We start from the raw sequence: 19,248 nt of genomic DNA, 5'->3' as shown, positions 1-19,248 counted from the left end.
AGAGATAACTCTCGCAGAGAGAGACAGAACACAAAAATAATAATAATGCTGATACTAATCAAATTATCAATCAATATAACACATCAGACTTGATGCAGTGTCAGGATGTCGTAATTTGGTAATTGTCAGTAAATAAAATAATTGGGTGAACATTACGTTAACAATGGTGTCATGACGGCTTGTGTCGTGGATCGAGGTGATCGTGGTCTGCACATCTATCACAGGCTTACCTCCTGTAAAATAATAAAATGGGGTGGTGAGTAACCAGTTCGCTGAAAGTGTTGTGCGAGCACAACCAATACATATTTACAATAATAAATCACACACATCTCAAATATGGTACCATCACAACGTCAATGTCAACTCTTAATATCTTTGGTGATTATCAATTATCATCACATATTCATTGAGCTCTAGTACTTTAAGTTATTATCAATTATTATTAACTCATTGGGCTTTGTCCAGGGTTGTTAGGAAAAGGAAAAGAGTAGGGTTCACTCCGAACCCCCAGGACTCTAACAGTCCACTGCACAACTGTAATCAAACGAGGCGCCCTGATAACACTCAGCGACCCTCAATCAATTGTGATCACCAAAAACAGGTGAGCGGCCCTGATGGACCTCAGCGGCACACTCGACCTGCCACACTGGCAGCATCCCCGGTCTCTGCCAGTGCATCACAATCAATTTCACCCCGCTAGCAGCTCCACGGTCTCTGCTAGCGTACAGTTGCCGGAACAAAGGAAGTTTGGACAGTCTAATTAATTAGCTCGACATGTCGGGGCTTAATCATATCAAAATTAGCAATTGCATCAAACTGTTATGACTCTGATCAAATCAACAACATAATCACCCTCAATGGTGAAAACAATATCATCTCAATTAATTATAACTCACGAGCAGTCCTGATCCCTGTCAGCGACTCTCAACTCATTATTAATCACGAGCGGTCCTGATCTCAGTCAGCGACCCTCAATTAATTAGCAATCACGAGCAGCCCTGATCTCAGTCAGCGACTCTCAATACTCTCAATTAATTATTCATAAATCATTCAAAGACTCATCATGCTGATTGTATTTAATTATGGCCATGATCATGATCAATATCAATTATTAAAATAGGTAAACTCACCACATCACCAACAGAAACAGGTTACTCAGTGATACACTCACCTTGTGTAAATTAACTACACCTTTCACAAACTCACTTTCGCATAAACTTTAATAAGATATTCTAATTGGATTCTTTGCTCTACACTCTGTCACAGTTCCTCCTCAACTGATCTAGTCCGCCCTTTAAATACCCTAATAATCAGCATCCAACAATCACGAAATGGGTCTCATGGTCTGACGCTGACAGATTTGTGACGGTCTGGCATCTCGCACTATTGGGGTGTGCGAGAGGGTTGTAAATAATGTCTCGGTACTGTTTTGTTTGTCTTGAACTATTTATCGAAATTCCTGAAGGTCCAAAACAAGTCTATAAATCCATCTAACTTTTGGACGTGACTTAGACATATGCAAAAGACGAAAACAGGAAAAAAAAATGTGTTTAATATTTCGTTGTCCTACAATAATTATTGAAATCGTAACAATTGTTTTTAAGCTTTGTGTTAGGATTTCGGCGTATTTCGGCGTATCGAATGACACGTGCGCCCCGTGACCTCATCATTGCTATTTGGAGCGGGACTGCCCCGAATACAAGACTACACGTGGCCCAGAGGGCAAAGGGCGGGAGTGTGGGCAGTTAGCACTGCACTCATAGTATTTTACGTAATCCATACATATATACTTATAACCTATATACTTGTATACCTACATCTTTATATTATAGGGAATTAATTATATTTTAAACGAAAGAAAACGTTAAACATCAAAGTCAGCTCTTTATTATTCGGCGGTGTGTTACAGAATGCTCCCAAAAACTAAAACTAAACAGTTTTAAATGCAGAAATGTGATAATTATGACATTTACGACCCAGCTGGGGCTCGATAGTTAATCACCCCAGCTGCATGCTCTTGACTTCGTCGGGGTTAAAATAAAATGCCACGCATTAACTCAAGTTCATAAAAATGTTGACGATATAAAAAATATAAATTCTAAACATTAACTTAAGCACATAAAATATTGTGGATAAATTATACAAAATTTAACAATTAATCCGAATACATGAAATTTTGACGACAATATGCATATATATTTCTGGCACTTGAGGGAAATGCATTCATTGTTACTGTAGCAGCTAGCTCTGCATGTTTGAAATAAAACTTTATTTACATTTGTTGCAATAATTTTTTCTTCTCTATCCCACTTCTGAAATTGTTGCAATAATTTTCTTCACAACTATCCCACTTCTGATCTTGTTGCAATAATTTTTTTTCTCTTTCTTCCACTTCTGAAATTGTTACAAATATTTTTCCTCTTTGAATTTACACTTTTGATTAAACTGTAGCAATATTTTCTTCTTTGCTCTTGTCAGGATGTTTAATCAATTTCGAACACTGAATTTATTATGAACGATGATTTATTATTTCCATACACTCGAATTACTCTTAACTCTAATTCTTAAGTCTACTCAGTCTTAGATTCACAATTTCTCTCTTCAACTTACTGTAACTCTCTTACTTTTATACTCATACATCCCCATTTCATTCAACCAGTCACATTCATTCTAGCTCCAAAGGCCAAAATTACTAATCCAATAACAATCAAATGTTTAAACCTAAAAACAATCCGTTGAAGCCAACCGACTATCCTAACCGACAACTTTTCTGTTAAAACTAATTCGTTCCGATCAATCTATTAGCATTCACTCATAACCAAATACACTTCTACATTTCCTTATGACTAACGGATTTTAACGAATTTACATCGACGGTTGAAAAATTACGACATATGTATGATGGTTACACCCACCTTTGCGGTTAGAATACGACTTTTTTTAGTTTCACAGCTTTACTCGTGCAAAAACTTTTCCAAAACACCCTAAGTGACCACGAAATGCTAATTTAAGTCATTGGCAATCTTATTTTGGTGTATTTAGGTTGTAATAAAATAAACAAAAACGACACAATGCTTTTTAAATGGCTGTAAAACATATAACTTAGGATGCAGTGGCGGCTCGTGGGTTTTATTGTTGAGGAGGCAAACTTGAACCAACATAGTAATAATAAATACACCATAATAATAATTTTTTTAAATATACTATACCGGGTGCCCCAAAATTCGCGGAACAGCTTACCAGTACGTTGTTAAGTAAAAATATCAGGTAAAAATGTTCAATCTTCTTTTTTGTAGAAGATATGAACCTACATAACGTGCGATCAATTAAAAAAAAAATCCAGTTACCTGGATTGTGCTATTCTGATGCTTTGATTGGTTCAAAACACCATTTTCGCCTACTCTGATTTTTTTTTTTATTTGATCGCACGGTATTTGTTACACTATAAATATTTAATTTTTGTTGTATCCATGGAAATAAGAAAGAAAAATCAAAGCCACGTTGCCATAAGTTATTTGAGGTAAAACCGACATAAAGTCACTTCTTGGAAATACTGTAAATAATAAAGTAAAGCAAACCTGATCACAATCATTCAGAATTATTTTAACATTGGCTAGTCAAAAACAAGTAGTCAAAATCTTTTTTAATATTTAAAATAAACGAGATCAAAGCTGCACCTTTTGAGCCCCCATATCTTCAAATCTAAAAGATATAGGATTTTTTAATTACTTTTCCAATAATTTCTTAACTGTAAGACTCATTTAAAATATCAGTTGTAATATTTATTATAATGCCATCAAAAGATGAAAACAAATACAGCATAAATGAGACGTGCTTTCTTATCGACATATAACACAAAGACTGAAGCTAGACTCCTTTACACCCTCGACGGGGTGCGTTAACATAAACAAAACTACACACAAAAAGGCGAGGTACGGGGTGAAGCGGGTGGGTCAGGCATCTGGCTCGTATTGTAATGAAATTTTACGGCTGACTTGATGTGCTCTTTTGATTTTTGGTGTCGTTCGATACAAAGGGCAATATTCTTAAGATCATTAAATCTTAAACGCGACTAAACCGTGTTTTCTGTTTCAGCAGCAAATAGCATGCAAGGCCAACAAAACAATAAATTTTTGTTCACACTTCCGACGAGTCATGTGCATTTCTGATACCACGTAACCACGTAGTGTTAAATTACCGTTTCTGCTTTCCACTTACGCATATAAGGCCGGTTAAATTTGGTTGTGGCTGTTCTTGACTTTTTACAATTTGTCGTAAGACAATGAACTAAATGGATGATTTAACAATTAATCACTAATATCTTCGCAATTTCTTTAATTTCCATATCTTCATTCATTTTATTAAACAATATAAAAATAAATAAAACACGGACTTTTGACCAGGGACCAATAACACCACTCCAAATCCAAAACAAAAACAAACGAGCACCTACAATCTACACTTGTAAACGAACACCGGTGCGTAGTCAAGAGTCAAGACTCGTTAGAGCTCGGCTACAGTTCGAGAGCCAACAGCGTTCGTTCCCGCGATGGTCATATGTACATGAATCGTGACGTCTGTAAACAAGGCAAGCCTCCGGCCGAAGTCATTTCTCGGGCACAAAACGATTTATTCCGAGAGCCTCGATGCTAGTTAGGCGCATTTCCATGCATTTTCGTCCGCTTAGCGGCGAACAATGCTGCGCTAAATTAAACTCTGCCTCCGGCCGACAAAAGCAACAAATGCTAACCGCTAAAATCTTCTTGTAACTCATTTTTAAGAGAATAATTATCATTTATAAGCAAATATCTTCATAAATAATATGATTTAATATAATATTTAATTAAGTATTATATTTTTTATTTTCTTTTTATTTAATTTTATTTGGGGAGGCACTGCCTCCGTTGCCTCCTCGGAGGAGCCGCCACTGTAAATAACGTACCTATGTTGTAAAAGTGGTGTGTTTTAAACTAATTTCCAAGGTCTTCCAAGGCCCACTTTTAATTTTTACGGAGGAGCCGCCACTGTTAGGATGACTATAATGCGTGTGAATGCGTGTTTAAGCTGAAAAGTGAAAACTGTCGCCAAGAATATGAGATAGAAAATGCAGTGGCGGCTTGTACCCTCTTCGTGTAGGTAGGCGGCAATACATAAATTTGAAAATTGCAGTCGGCGAATGAAACATTAAAAAAACGTCACTAATAGCGCAAAAGATCGACCAAACCTTCAGGAATTCGATAAACAAAAAAACAATTATTTATTTGCAATTGTTCAAAAGATATATTTTTTTAATGAAGCCATGTAACCCTGCTTTTTAGAGAAGAAGATGACGTGGGTCAAAAACGATGACAGATAAGTGTTAACAAAAGGACGTTCTAAACTCAAAATTTAACGTAGAATCCAAATTTATAATTAAAATGGGGCCTTTCTATTTAAAAAAACAAAGATGACGTCGATTTCCGGTATTTCCGGAAGTGTCGCCTTTTTGAAAATATTTTATTTCAGCTTGGAGCAGTCGATTATAGTCGGCCACCAATTTTCATATTAATACGATTTTGGGAAATCAGAAAGTTTCTAACGAACGGGCTATGTACATAATTTGACACCAGTAGATATTAATTAATGTTTTTGGTATATGTTTACAAAACTACTATTCAGTAACTTATAATAATACTAATAGTTACAAGTTACAAGTTTGCTTATTAATGAAAAGTAAGTTGATTTTATTTCTTTCCTTGATTAATTTGTCACGAGGTTTATACAAGTTAACAATACATACCAAGTTACCTACTTTTCGTAAATGTCTATCCTTTATAAATGAAAATGTACTTATTATAACATCTGTAAAATCATCTGAATTTTGAAGAAAATGAAGCAACAACTCATGCGCCCCAGACTAGGTAGAAAACGAATCGGTGGGAAAGCCGCAAAGGCAACCGATCCAGTTGCCTTCTAAACGCTATATTGACATATTTTGCCCTCACGTCAATTTCACTCTGACACAGTGTAAAGAGAAAAGAGAGAGAGAGAGGGTAATCTCTCACGTTCGCAAAATTCAGATGAAATTTAGCTTAGGCGTGCAGTCGCCTGCCCTCGCTTACGATAGCGTAGCACACATGATTCAAGCCCAAGTATTGGTAGACAGTGAAAAGTTATTGGCGGAGATTCATTGCGCGCTGCTAATGGATAAAACATTCGATAATGTAGACAAACAAAAATTAAAAATTACATTTCAGAGTTATTAAATTATATTTATGTATTAATAAATTTTAACTTGAATAAATTTATATCTTTGGCAAAGTCTGGGTAGGCGGCGCCTACCTTGCCTACCCTGACGAGCCGCCACTGAGAAAATGTATCTTCTATGCCGTTCACTGGGTTCAATCCCAATATGCGCATGTGCCGCATGTACGTCGACTAGAGATGAGCGATATTTCACTACCGGTGATTTTATCACCGTGACTCGGAAATCACGAGTAGAACCACCGTGATCAAATATTCGAAGTAACCGTGATTAGTGATTTCACTACATATTTTCTTAAATTCTTAAATCGCTGGTTATTATGCAGTTACTTGCTTGTCGTTACCCGACAACAAAATAGAAATTGTACAGAATTCTGTAATCTGAAATGTTATTACCATCTGGCACTATTACAAAACAAAAGCTATCTTACTGAAAGGTAGCAATTTTTGCCAAGCTAAATCTGGATTGATAACGTACCTGTTCTGTTCATGATACATTAATAATTATCTTTTAAATTATAGTTTATAAACAGCTTAAAATAACTGCGACTAAAGTAACTCCATCAAATATGTGTATTGAGTGATTTAGCGATAACGATTTCCTGTAAAAATTAGTCGTGATCAGTGATCACGGTAACTGTTTGAAATCACGGTGACTGAGAAATCACGGTCACCAGGAACGACGCTCTTGAAAAATCACCGGACGCTCATCTCTATACTGTACTTAGGTACCTATCTTTATAACAATAGAACATAATTATTATGAATCTCATATTGGAGCTATACTCCATTCTTTATCTTGGTGAGTGGTCGATGCGATCAAGCAAGCCATGGGTAGCTTTGTAAGTTTTACTTTTCCCATCAAATTTGTGTGTCGTGTAAATCAAATATTAACTGTCATCGCTGTCATTCAGATTCAGAATCTTCGTCAAGCATTCATGTCCAAATCTCACGATCTTATGTCGCGAAATGTAAATATATAAGCCGTACACATCGATTCTTAAATTTAACAGTTCTCGATATGAAAATTATCGGCGTCCGTCGTCGGTCAATCCGACCGTCGACCGAACATTATTCCCGTCCCGTGCCGGGCAATATTCCCAAGAAGTTTGGGTGTGAAAAATTAACCGGATTCTTAAACCATAAACCGGACTAAATTTGACCGGAAAGTGTGTGGCCGGCCTAGAACATTTTGAAATTCCCAAGCAAGTTATTAAAATTTTAGAAAACGATGCGATATGAAGATGACACGTTTGAGGTTATGTCTCGGTCGTCTCGGTGCGTACGAATGATGAGCAATTTAACCCGGAAAATAATAAATAGAAAGAGTTTGCGGCGTCTCTGTAAGTACATTATTGTAATATTTGAATATTTTTCAACAACTACCAACGCACTTTTCCATTGGAACTTTCAAAGATCCCTAAATTCAACTTGACGGCTGAAAATTTCCCAAAGACCACTCACCAGTAGTAGTGTTGGGCGATTATGAGTGATATAATCGAAATATATCGATTATAGCCGAATAATCGATCATTCGATTATGCTCTTCGATTATCATTCGTTAAAATAATTCGTTAGAATATTCCGAGAAGTCGAGAACTGGATGGTAAAACGAATGATCACTCGATACGACTCGACCCGATCACTCCAGATCACTCGATACGACTCGACCCGACCACTCTATTACGAGACATTCATTCGGTGGTTCTGTCATTTGGTTCTCATTGTTTTAATCTAGTGATTTTATTTCTTCCCGCAATAGTAAGGGTAGCAGAGATTAGTTTCGTTTATTTCACTAAGATTCCAAAAAAGAACTTGATGTGAAAATTGAAATTTGCGTATCATGAGACCGCCTTGGTATCATTCATAATGGTCCATCCGAATATCACTCGTTATTCAAAGCAACTGCGCATGCGGATCATTCATAATCGGACAATCCGAATGATCATTCGATTATACAAAGCGATTATTTCGATTAATTCGATTATGGAAATATATCGATTATGCCCAACACTAACCAGTAGGGATGTGTTGTTATTTAGCAACCTGTTATTTTACAACAGTTATTTAGTTGTAGCAGTTGCCACCTGTTATTCGTTTTTAGAAGTAACAGGTTAGAAAACGTCGCCTGCGTTGATTATAAAAGCCTGCCAAGTAAGCAAGTTTTCAAAATATCGAGTAATTCCAATTTTTGCCGTGGCACTAGTGTGGCGCTAGTTATCACTTGACTGACAGCTAAATACGTGTTCTGTGAACTAAATAGCGTCTAGTTTAAATTGAAGTGCCTTAGTTATTCTTGTTTTTTGATAGTAATAGAGTTGTTGTAGTAATTTAAAAGATGTTTTGTTGTATCCCCTCCTGTTTAAATTCAAATCCAATGGTCACGTATCACGAATTTCCGGGCGACAAACATAAGCGTTTTTTGTGGATAAGTAGCATTACTACCGGCGAAAATTTGAAAGGTTTTTATATTTATCTACTATAAATTGTGATTTAATAAATGTAATATTGTATTAAATATATTTATACCCATTTTATGTACCTAAGAAGATTTTAAACCTGCATCGGAGAGGTCAAAAGTATGTATTTTGCATTTCGATCGAGAAGATTATTTTTTTGATTCAATGGGACGGTGCAGATTAAAAAAAACCGCAGTTCCTAAAATTAGGAAACATGTTGCTTCGGGTTCTGATCGAATCCTTCCAAGTCCTATTCCCGTCCCATACGAAGAAAAAGTAGTAAGCTGCGGTATACCTTTTCCCTAATTTCCTTTAATTCTTTTATAGCATCACAAAATACCAGACCAATGTCCTGTAAATAAAGTGAGGATTTCAGAATTGGAGAAATTGTGCAAACCAATAAATAATGATCAAAACCTTCCAAGTCCTATTCCCGTCCCACACGAAGAAAAAGTAGTAAGTTGCGGTAAACCTTTTCCCTAATTTCCTTTAATTTTTTTATAGCATCATAAAATACCAGATCAATGTCCTTTAAATAAAGTGAGGATATCTGAATTGGAGATATTGTGCAATCCAATAAATAATAATCAAATCCTTCCAAGTCCTATTCCCGTCCCACACGAAGAAAAAGTAGTAAGTTGCGGTATACCTTTTCCCTTATTTCCTTTAATTTTTTTATAGCATCATAAAATACCAGACCAATGCCCCGTAAATAAACTGAGGATTTCGGAATTGGAGATATTGTGCAAGCAATATAAAGACAGAATTGATATTTTACAAAATAAGTTAGATAAGCCGGTACCGTAATCAATTTTTTTAATAATACATTCTGTAACACATTTTGAATTTATAGAGAAATGATATTGCAGTCCAGGTAAATTTGCGTGATGTTGAAATTGCTGCATTGAAAAAGGAAAATAGTGTTTTACAAAAAAAGATAAATTCACTTAATGAGAACAAGCAACAGTTGCAAACATTTTTTGATGAGTTTAAAAATATATCAAAGATAAAATTAATACAAGAAAATGCAAATAATAACGATCTCAAAGCCATATTTATTTTAGAACAGATACATAATTATAATTTAAAATGTCCCAGATGGTCAGAAATGACAATTAGAGCGTGTGTTACATGGCGTTTTGCTTCTCCGAAAGGTTACGAGTTGGGTAGGAGATTGTTTATTCGAACTCCCTGCCGCTCCACCATGGCAAAATACGTTGCTTGTGTAAGCCATGGAGTTGGTATCACGACGCTTATAAGACAAAGACTTATGATTGAGGCAGCTAAATATCAAGATCCAAAAGAACGTATGGTGTCTCTCATCTTTGACGAAATGGCCATAAAGGACCGCATGTGCTACAGTAGAACAGAAGATAGGTTTTATGGTTTGGAAAATACAAGCAATGAAAATTACATCGGTAAAAAGCCGCACTTGGCAAATAAATTGCTCTGTTTCGTAATCCACGGATTTTGTACAAAATACACAATCCCTGCTGCTTACTACTTCAGCAGAAGCATAACTGGGAAACGGCTATATGAAATTACAAAGAATATACTTCAGGTGGTCACTGGTTGTGGTTTTAATATTATTCGATTAGTTGGTGACAATCACAAATCAAATGTAGCACTCTTTCGTCATTTTGGCAATGGTTCTTTGAAAACAAGCATTCCTCATCCCATTGTAGAAGGACTGAAATTATTCATGTCATTTGATTATTGCCATGCTATTAAAAATGCACGGAATATATTTTTAAATCATGATATGGCAGACAGTAATGGTATAATTTCATCTACTTACCTAAAAAATATATACAACCTACAAAAGGATATGATTATCAAACCAGTTAAATTTTTGACAAGAAAGCATATCAAACCTGTTACGTTATGTCTTTTGGAAATAAAACTGTTGCTTTATGATTCAATATAACGTTTTTTCTGCGTTCGCCATCTTGTGCTGGTCTTGCCCAAGACTGCGGGGGAGGTCGCCTACGTGTCATAGGCAACCAACAATACATCCTTTTTTTTTTTAAACATAATCCCTCATCCAAGCTGGTTGAGATGTAATTCGTTGAGATCTTCTCGGAACAAAACCACTATCGTTACTCTCTTGGACAAACGTGGTTTCATCACGATTTTCTACATTTACAATAGGATTTTCTACATTTATGATAGAACTTTCAGCTCCTAAGTCAACAATTTCGGGTTCTGTTGATGTAGTAGCTGGTACATTTGTATTATTACTATTTTCTATATTTTCGGGATTTATTAAACTAAATTCTTTTTTATATGGAACATAAGGCGCTGAAATCAAATGCCATCTATTTCTACGATAAGTCCCTGAATCTGTTTTAACAATATATGAACGAGGTTCATCTGTCTTTTTAACAATTTTACCATATTGTCTTAGATCAGTTACCCATACCGAGTCATTTTCCCCTAGTTCACTTAGATCTTTTACCCTATGCCTTTTATTATAGTTCCTTTCCTGCTTCTCTTTTCCCTTCTTTTGCGTTACTTTTACTGAACTTGTGTCAATTATTTTATTTAATTTTGAAGGCAAAAGAGGCACAAAAGTTTTTATTTTCCTGGCCAACAAAAGCTCCGAAGGAGAAAAACCGCACTCAAGAGGAGTTGATCTGTATGCTAACAGAGCTAATTGCAACTGCTTTGTCTCCAACCCGTTCTTTTTTATTAAATTTTTTGCTACTTTAACAGCTGCTTCTACCGCCCCGTTGGATTGTGCGTAATGTGGACTAGATACTCTATGATTAATATTAAATTCTTTTAAAAACTCTTGAAACTCCCACCTGAATTGTGGCCCTCCGTCAGTACAAACCGTATCAGGAATACCAAACCTTCCTATCACCGATAACAAAGAATTTATTACCTTTTTACTTGAAAAATCATTATCCAACTGGAAAATTTCTATGAATCTAGAATAATAATCGGTTATGATAAGAAACCAATTTTTACATTTGAAAAGATCTAACGCAATTTTTTGCCATGGTCTGTCCGGAAATGCATCTTTTACGAAAGATTCTTTTTTATTTACTCTCTCTTCTACGCAATTAGGACAATTTCGTACCAAATTTTCGATTTGTGTGGCTAAGCCCAACCACCAAACTGATTGATTAGCACGTGCTCTACATTTTACAATGCCTTGATGTCCATTGTGTATAAAATTTATTATTTCTAACTGTAAACTTGATGGAATCACTAGTCTTGTGCCTTTTAGTAAAAACCCTTCAGCCTGTGAAAAATCGTTTCGATATTGATAGTACGGTAATAGTTCATCCGGTAATTTACTCTTCTCCGGCCAACCTAAATGGTAATATTCAATCAATTTCCTACAGACCGAATCGTTACTTTGCGTTTCTGCAATTTTTAATAAATATTTGTCTTTACACGGTAATACTCTAATAACTTGGTTTACATGAGCTTCGATTTCTGCTCCCAACTCTTCATCCGTTGGTTGCAATTTTATCGGATTCCGCGATAAAGCGTCTGCTACCAGTAATTCAGTACCCTTGGTATATTTTACAGAGTATGTGTAGCGCATTAAGCGAATTCTAAATCTCTGTAGACGCGGTGTCAATTCGTCAAGATTCTTAGTTTGTAGTATTTGTAATAGCGGCTTGTGATCCGTTTCTAACACGACATTTAACCCCATTATATACTCTTTAAACTTTTCGCACGCCCACGTAAGACCTAAAGCCTCTTTCTCGATTTGTGCGTATCTAGATTCGGTTTTTGTTAAAGTCCGTGATGCGAATGCCACGACTTCACGCACGCCTTCCGAATTTACCTGAAACAACGCAGCTCCCAAACCAAAAGAACTTGCATCTGCGCTTACAATTATCTGTTTCTCTAAGTCAAAAAATGAAAGATTTGGTGCTTTTGTTAAGATATGCTTTGCTTCATCTAAAGCTTTTTGTTGGGTGATTTCCCATACAAACTCTACATCCTTTCTTAGTAAAGCCGTTAATGGTTCTAGTAAATGCGATTTCTGTGGGATGAATTTATCTACAAAATTTATCATTCCCAATATCTGCAAAACTTCTTTCTTATTTGTTGGACTGGGCATGTTAACTATAGCCTCGACTCGACTAGGATCAATCGTTAAACCTTTCTCCGAAACAACATATCCTAAATACTTTACTTCCTTCACCCCGATTTCACACTTTCCCCGATTCAAAGTAATTCCTGCATCATGAATACGTTTCAAAACTTCCTTTAATTTATCATCGTGATCCTCTCTAGTCGCCGCATGCACTAGAATATCGTCGATGTGAATCACAACACCCTCCTTTATATCGCTCAAAATACTCGTGAATTTCTGACTGAAAAACTCTGGAGCACAAGAGATACCAAACGGCAAACGCGTAAACATATATCTCCCGAAAGGCGTAATGAAGGTTGTAAGACGCTGCGACTCTTTATCTAACTTGATTTGGTAAAACCCTGAGCTAGCATCGAGCTTTGAAAAGAACTTTGAATCTTTTAACCTAGCTAACGTAGATTCAACTTTCGGTATTGGAAAATGAGGTCTCAAAACACTTTTATTTAACCGAGTATAATCACAGCATAATCTAATATCGTTACCTTTTGGCACCACCACAATAGGCGCAACCCAACTGGTGTGTTCCTCAACGGGTACGATAACTCCTAGCTTGAGTAACCGGTCAATTTCTTTTTCCAAAGGTTTTCTTAGCGCAATAGGAACTACTCTCGGTACAGACTGCACGAATGGTTCTGCATCAGAACTAATATTTATCTTGATTTCGTCTTTGTAAACGCCTAAACCATTAAATATTCCTGGATACTGGACGGCAATTGTCTCAATGTTAAGATTTTCCAACTGACTCACATGGCCCACTAAATGACCTTGACTGAATTGGATTAACTTTAATTGAGATAATCCTGTCCTACCCAATATAGGAACTTTCAAATTTCTGAACACATATACTTCAGATACCGCCGAAATTTCTTTAAATTTAAGCATTAACTTGGTTTTCCCTACTAAATCTAATTTAGAGCCATCTGGGCCTGATACAACTTCTGTACACTGTTCTATTTTTTGACTATTATTTAGCAAATCTAACGGTAAGCAGTTAATATCAGCTCCAGTGTCTACTAGAAAAGGAACAGATTTCTTTAATTCTTTTACAAAAACATTTGCGTACCACTGTTTATTTATTCCACCTTTCCAAATGGAACCCAATAATAGCTCGTTTGCTTCATTTCCATTGCTGCTTTCTACAGTGATGGACTTGACCTCCTTCTTCTTCCTGCACACTCTGCTGTAGTGACCCTTTTTCCCGCATAAATTGCACTTTGCTTCTTTCGCCGGGCATTTGTCTCTTTCGTGCATGTGTCTTCCGCAGTAACCGCATACCCCCTTGGAATTGGGTGTAGAAGGGTTGGCATTGACCTTGGAGTTTGATTGTTGCTTGCTCATCTGCCATTTGTTGCTAGACACAGCAGCAATCGTTTTATTCTCCAGTCTTAACACCTGGTTTTGTTTCTGCTGGTTTTCCGCTCTTCTTGCCATCATCACCACCTCGGCCAGCTGCACTTCACCTCTCAATTGAATGGTTTCACTAGTTTTTGTGTCGGACATTCCCACTACAATTCTGTCGCGGATTAGTTCTTCTTTTAGAGCTCCGTACTCGCAATATTCAGCTAACCCATGCAAAGCTGTTATAAAACTATCCACGGACTCTCCCTCTTTCTGTGTTCTTGAGTTAAACTTGTATCTCTCGAAAATAACGTTTTTCTTTGGGATGAAGTACTTATCAAACGCCCTTACCGTTAAAGCATAATTGGTGGGAACTTCTGCAAATTGCAATAATATTTCCTCACTCTCTTCTCCCATTAAATATAACAACACGTTTATTTTTTCGTCGTCGGTTCGATTTGATAAACCAGACACGATTAAATATCGTTCGAAACGTTTCTTCCATTGTGTCCAACTTTCAGGCCTCGTGAAGCAAAATTTTTCGGGTGGACTCACATTTAAACTTAAATTTAACGCTGCCCCTGGAACGACTTCTTCAGCTGCCATTTTTTCTCACCACTGTTTTTTCTTTTTAAACTTTCACCGCTGCCACCATGTTACGTTATGTCTTTTGGAAATAAAACTGTTGCTTTATGATTCAATATAACGTTTTTTCTGCGTTCGCCATCTTGTGCTGGTCTTGCCCAAGACTGCGGGGGAGGTCGCCTACGTGTCATAGGCAACCAACAATACAAAACCAAATACGTTTGAAAAAATGAACGTTTTAAGGGCGATCCAGATATTCTCCCCAGTCATCACCAATTTATTAATTTATCTGCAACGAAATGAAACTAGTCAATATAATTTTTCCAATGCTGGTGCTACAATCAACTTTATGCAGATGATGTATCGTTTTTTCAAAATACATGATGCTAGTGACCGTCAGCAACACATACATCAATTAGATCCTGATAGTGCTCCATACAAACAAATTACTGATGAGCGTCTCAATTGGCTGAAGACTGATTTTCCCAAGTACATACAAGACCTCCAGCATGCTTCGAAAAATTGTAACATGAAAGCATTGAGCAATGAAACAGCAGAAGCTTTAATTTTTACTAGTCAATCAACCTTTGAATGTATAAATTATCTTCTACATAATGGGTTCTATTATGTGTTAACACGGAGATTTAGTTCTGATCCAATAGAATCTCTTTTCAGTAGCATTCGACTTGGGGGAGGTTCCAATGATATGACAGATGCACGAGCAGCTGAGTATGCCATTAAAAAAATGCTACAGACAGGAATAATTGTAGCTTCTGATTATGGAAATGTTCAAAACCAAGAGTTATTCCAATCTTCTACAAGTATATCATCTAACTGGGCCAGAGTTAATCTTAATGTTATTAGCAGAGATAGTTCATCCAATGAAACATCGTTTGTGAAAAACATGCCAGGCTATGATGAATTAACAAGTAATATACTATTTCCATCCAGTATAAATTTACCTGAAAACTGTGAGTCAGCTGCTGTAGCTTGGATAGCAGGATATATTGTGAGAACGATAGAAGAAAGAATAAATGGTTGTCATGAATGTCTTACAGACATTTCCACTCCTGCAGCTAGTAACAAATTGTTAGATTTAATTTATTTACATGATAGAGGCTCCCTAAGGTATCCATCGAAACCGATGATTTCTTTAATTTCTGCTATAACAGAATTTATTGTTAAGTTAATACCTCTTCTACAAACACATTCATCACCATTATCTGTAATTCGCCATGTTTTACTGGATCCTGTTTCACAGAGCGATTGTTTCACATGTGAAGAACATCGATCAGTTTTAGCTGATATTGTTATTGAAAAATTAGGTAAACCAGTGCTTCATAATATCAGCTGCCAAATTAGTCAATGCTCCAACGCATTGAAAAGAAAACTGGACACAAAACCGCTCTCCAGAAAAGTTTTAAAATTATAAATGTTCATCGTAATAAAAAGATTTGTTTTAAATGGAGTATTTTTTTGTAAGAAAAACACAAAATGAAATATTAACCTAACTTTGCAATTGTCAAATTCAACTTGTCACCAGAGGATAACTAGCGCCACGAGCATATAGCGGCAGAAAATAGCATAATGGTCTAATTCTCTACTTGGCAGGCTTTTATAATCAACGCAGGCGACGTTAGAAAATAACAGTTTGATAAAAACATCCGCATCACACAGCAGAGAACAGAACACTACAATCACATCGGCACCAGTCGACACAAGTCGAGTCGCAGTTGAAATGTCGTAAACAGGTACTGAAGCAGAAAACCAGAGTATAAAAATAACAGGCAACGTAACAAAAGCAGAGAGCAGAGCTGCAGAAGTGCAGAGCAGACAACGTCTAGCCCAATAATCGACAATCGATTTGAATATTCGACGCTGTGATTGGTTGAAAAACAATAGTTGTGGAAAATGACATAAGTGGTACCTATAATAATATTAATATGTATCTCATTTCTCATTGAATAGTGAATACTGGACTGTTACTGCGTGTTTGAGTGTGGTATTGCGGAATATTATAATCGCTCTGAAAATAAATTAAGCATTTCCAAATAAAAACGAAAAATAATATTTTATTAAGAAATATAAATGTAAATAAAAACAGAGCAGAGCGTTAGTAAACCAACTGTTATTTTGAACCTGTTAAAAATAACTGTTATTTTAAAATAACAGAAACAGATTGTACTATCGGCGCCAACGAAATGTGAACGAATTTCTGGTGCCATAGAAACGTCTTCTGTTTTGTTCTACATTAAATAAAACTTTGTTCAGTGGCGTACTATATGTATGAAAGTTAAGAAAAGATTTCTACATATTACCTATAACTTTCTATTACAATTTTACAATTTTCCTCGAGTTTGGCAACAGCCCTCGCTTTTCCCATATCGGTCAAGTGTCGTGGCATGTATATTGTTTAAAAATAAATTAAATCTGTTGACAAATTATGTTTGTGAAAATTGTCACAAATCTGACACATTAACGCACGCCTATGATTGATGCTACAACACACACTAGGAAAATTTGGCGTTCACATTTCGATGGCGCCGATAGTACCTGTTATCAGAAAATAACAGTTTGGCCCATCCCTACGCACCAGTCACCAAGATAAAGAATGGACTTGTCTTATCGATAATATCGATATAATAAGACAGTCTTATCACAAATCAATTCATCAATTGTGTATTAGAAGTCGGTGAGTCCAAAGAACATATTTGCAAAAGTGGTATTCGAAGAAAGTAAGTACATATTTTAATTAATAAATTGTAATAGGAATAATAGGATAGTGTAAGGAAGAGTTAGAAATGAAAATCTGCACAATACGTAAAAATTAAACAAATCCACTGACAATTATTTAATTAATTTTTTGGTTCGACACTGTCAGAATTTGAGAATTTTCGCCTATGTGAACGGATTTTGATAAATGTCACAACTTGTCAAAACGAAACGTCAAGCTAATTTTAAAGATTTTAAACGATTTGGAGCTTTTAAGGGGCTCGTCGAACCAAAAAACGTTGTATTCAACTAGTTCGTGTGTAAATTGGGCCTTTTTTGGCACTCGCGGGCCTTTAAACCCACACGTGCCAAAAAAGGCCCAATTTACACATAAACTCGTCAAATAAACTACTATCTAAAGTCCATTCATTTTGTATTGAACTTTTCAAGGTCAAATAATTTTATTTTTTGGCTCTAAATTCTGTAATTATGTTTTGTAAATAATGACATGCAGGTAAACACCGTAAACGTTGAATTGAACATTGCTAAATCACATTATGTTGGTTAGATGCATGTCACTATTTACAAAACATAATTACAGAGCCAAAATTTAAATTATTTGACCTTGAAAAGTTCAATACAAAATTAATGGACTTTAAATATAGCCATGAGTCATCGCCTTTTTTAACATTAATCTTATCAAACTATCAAACGTTTTGCCGTACAGCACGCCGCACACAGGAGTATTAGACGCTGAAAGTTGATCAAGAGTCGAAAATTTAAAATTTAATTTCATTAAGTTGAACCATGTAGTGGGGTAGTAGATAAAGTATGTTGTCATTTGCCGGTTAAAAAAAAAAAAAATGCACGATGGCGGACGCCCAGACGAACCTTATTATTTCTGACCTGCTACGTTATTGGTTATACAAAGTTTCAGTGTCAATTTTTTCTGTATTTATAAAGTTTTCTGTGATGGACTCGAGTCAGTAAGCGTTTTGATTATTTTTTTAATACCATTAACACAAAGGAACTGCAACTGGAAGTTATAAATAACCAGTGGCGGCTCGTGGGTTTTATTGTTGACGAGGCAAACTTGAACAAACATAGTAATAATAAATACACCATAATAATAATTTTTTTAAATATTACTATACCGGGTGCCCCAAAATGCTTACCAGTACGTTGTTAAGTAAAAATATCAGGTAAAAATATTCAATCTTCTTTTTTGTAGAAGATATGAACCTACTGTCGCGAGCAATAAATTTTGGTCGTCAATGTCATTTCAAAATTTGGTTAGATTATCATAAATTTAAAAAATTTCCCTGCCTGATCATGCCCATGTCAAAAAAATGAGAACAAAATGACAATTAATGTCATACAACATAATGATAGGTTATGAGTTATGACATTTACGACTGTTTTACAATTGAGCATTTTCAATTGCGTCAAAGAATGACCTTGACGACCAAAATTTGTTGTATTTTGATTTTTGGTGTCGTTCGATACAAAGGGCAATATTTTTAAGATCATTAAATCTTAAACGCGACTAAACCGTGTTTTCTGTTTCAACAGCAAATAGCATGCAAGGCCAACAAAACAACAAATTTTTGTTCACACTTCCGACTAGTCGTGTGCATTTCTGATACCACGTAACCAGGTAGTGTTAAATTACCATTTCTGCTTTCCACTTACGCATATAAGGCCGGTTAAATTTGGTTGTGGCTGATCTGGACTTTTTACAGTTTGTCGTAAGACAATGAATTAAATGGATGATTTAACAATTAATCAATA

General features: G+C 35.8%; 2 long non-coding RNA genes across 5 annotated transcripts in view; one reads left to right on the top strand and one right to left on the bottom strand.

The window, feature by feature from the left end:
• Positions 1-9,737: 9,737 nt before the first annotated feature.
• Positions 9,738-17,292, bottom strand: LOC138136474 (uncharacterized). 4 transcript variants are annotated; one of them, XR_011161309.1, is made up of 6 exons: positions 15,963-17,292; positions 15,708-15,908; positions 14,958-15,657; positions 10,501-10,576; positions 10,117-10,392; positions 9,738-10,058 (listed from the first exon to the last, which is right to left on the bottom strand). It is a non-coding gene; the product is annotated as an uncharacterized lncRNA (long non-coding RNA). The 4 variants fall into 4 exon arrangements; XR_011161311.1 differs by having other exon boundaries at positions 10,117-10,576; positions 14,958-15,034; positions 15,092-15,657; XR_011161308.1 differs by having other exon boundaries at positions 10,117-10,576.
• Positions 17,293-17,407: 115 nt separating this feature from the next.
• LOC138136831 (uncharacterized) overlaps positions 17,408-19,248 on the top strand; it is a 125,634-nt gene continuing 123,793 nt past the window's right edge. Inside the window, exon 1 of the long non-coding RNA XR_011161448.1 lies at positions 17,408-17,480. This is a non-coding gene — a long non-coding RNA (uncharacterized lncRNA). The remainder of the gene's footprint in view (positions 17,481-19,248) is intronic.

The sequence above is a fragment of the Tenebrio molitor genome, chromosome 8 (assembly GCF_963966145.1).
Source record: "Tenebrio molitor chromosome 8, icTenMoli1.1, whole genome shotgun sequence".
In the NCBI taxonomy this organism is placed as follows: Eukaryota; Metazoa; Arthropoda; class Insecta; order Coleoptera; family Tenebrionidae; genus Tenebrio; species Tenebrio molitor.
Note: the sequence above shows the minus strand (reverse complement) of the source record. Positions and strands in the feature narration are given on the sequence as shown.